The sequence below is a fragment of the Anastrepha ludens genome, chromosome X, assembly GCF_028408465.1.
Source record: "Anastrepha ludens isolate Willacy chromosome X, idAnaLude1.1, whole genome shotgun sequence".
NCBI lineage: Eukaryota > Metazoa > Arthropoda > Insecta > Diptera > Tephritidae > Anastrepha > Anastrepha ludens.
Window position 1 is genome coordinate 80,640,056 of NC_071503.1, and position 2,184 is coordinate 80,642,239.

A 2,184-nucleotide genomic window follows, 5' to 3' on the forward strand; every position below is an offset into this window, starting at 1 on the left:
AAATGAAATGGCCAAGCAATATCGTATCATCAGGCCACAGAGATATACCAGGGAACTGTAGGGCAGACCAACTTGCAAGAGAAGGTACCTGTATGCCAGACATAAGTAATTTTATGGAGATATCTCTCGCAACTTGTAAGCTTCTCATTAAGGACGCACTAATCAATTCTGCAAATCAAAGATAGATTAGCGCTAACACCTGTGAAATTGCTAGGCAAACATGGCCAAGGCTAAACTTACGTCTGTCCAAGAGTATTATAAAACTGAGTAGACTTCAAATCAGGACCTTAGTAGGGGCCCTCACAGGACATTGTCGCACAGGAAATCATGCAAGCAGATTAGGCGTTTACAGGCATGATTTCTGTCGTAGCTGCAGAAATGAGGAGGAATTGGAAACAACTTCTAACAAAATAAAGATAATCTATACACTTTAGGTATCAACAACTTTTTACGCTTTGTCAAAAGCTCAGGATGGTCCAATATGGAGAGGGAAATGTAGCCCAGCCCCGCGGCTTACAATGGACCCATTTCGTGGTCAAAGTGGCATCGTTGTTTCTATGTGCGATGCGGGTGCCAAACCTAACCTAACCTATCGCACACTCTATGGTTCTAACAACCCTGTGAACTTGGTCTATTGTAGAGTGATTTTTTCGAAACCCAAATTGGTGCGTTGTTTTCTATAATTGGCAACATTCGAGTCAGTAACAGTCGTTCAAAAGTTTGGACAGCATTGGTAGTAGAGAAATACGTCGGTATTAAAACACATTATTTCGATTTCCGGCTTTCAGAATCATAATTACTTCTGCTGTCTTCCAGTACATAGGAACATATTTTGACAAAAACGACCAATTGATCAATTGAGACAAACAAGTAACACAATTATTGGACAGTCTCTGAAGAATTTCTGCAGTTATGAGGTCGAAACCAGGCGTTTTTGGTTTTCATTTTGAAAATTTCGCTCATTACTTCTTCGCTACTAACAGGCTCAATGCTGACATCACTTTTAATCCAAAGCCTTCTTAGACCCATTATTGGCAGAGAAGGTTTTACGAAGATTCTCTGTAAATAAATTTGCTTTTTGCTCATTGGTTTTTGCCCATTGGGTATCTTTTATTTTGATCCGTGCTATGTGTTTTATCGGACGATAAAACGACTTTGCTGCCTTCCATAAGGAGTAGTCTGTTGATTTATCAGATGGGAGGCTCTTAAGAAATCGATTGAAATTATCATTTTTGAATGTCTGAATTTGAATACGTAGTTGTTTTGTTGTTTGGTTGAGTTTCAATTTGTCCTAGGGATATCTGGTTTGCTGCCAACGACGTCTAAGTTTTCGTTTCTTATTTATCAGCATCTTGATATATTATGGGTATTTTTTCTTATTTGATGTGACATCTTGCAGGGGCGTACTGTTCCATGCACTGCTTAGGCACTGCCATTAAATTCATAACAGGTAATACGGATGCTAACGATACAAACACATTGAAATTATTCAATCAAACACACACTAAATTAAAACTACTCTAGAATATCAACAAAAATTTAGCAGTACTATGCAAAATACTAACCACATTAACACAGAACAAGATAAAATTGAGTTACACCTTCACAAACTAATGAATAGTATATCAAAAGAAGATAATAGATTTTTAGAATTTCAATGTACCTATTAACCAAATAAACTTCAACATACTAGATCTTTTGAATAATCACTTATTCCACATCGGTGAATCAATTATTTTAACAAAACTAGAGATAATACCGAAATTCATATTGAGTAATACAGAAATAGACGAAATATATGAATAAATTAAAACCAATCAATTTTAATCTAAAGAACGAATATACGTACTGCTTCAATAATTCAAATATTATTTTAAATATTCAATCAATCGAAAGAAATATATAAACGTTATATAGCTCCGCTACCTATAAATAAAACCAAAAACAGTAAAAACAACATTCAGTTTTTTGACATAAATTGCCCAAAGATAGAAGGTCAGTACTACTGCATGTCATTGCAGTGCACCCAACACACCGCGAACTCTACCAGTACCGCTCCACTAATAAGCCACAATAACAACGCAATATATACTTATATAATTGGGGCGTTTGGGTGTTTGGCCGAGGGACCTACAATTTTAAGCCGACTCCAAACGGCAGATGTTTTTTATGAGGAGCTTTTTT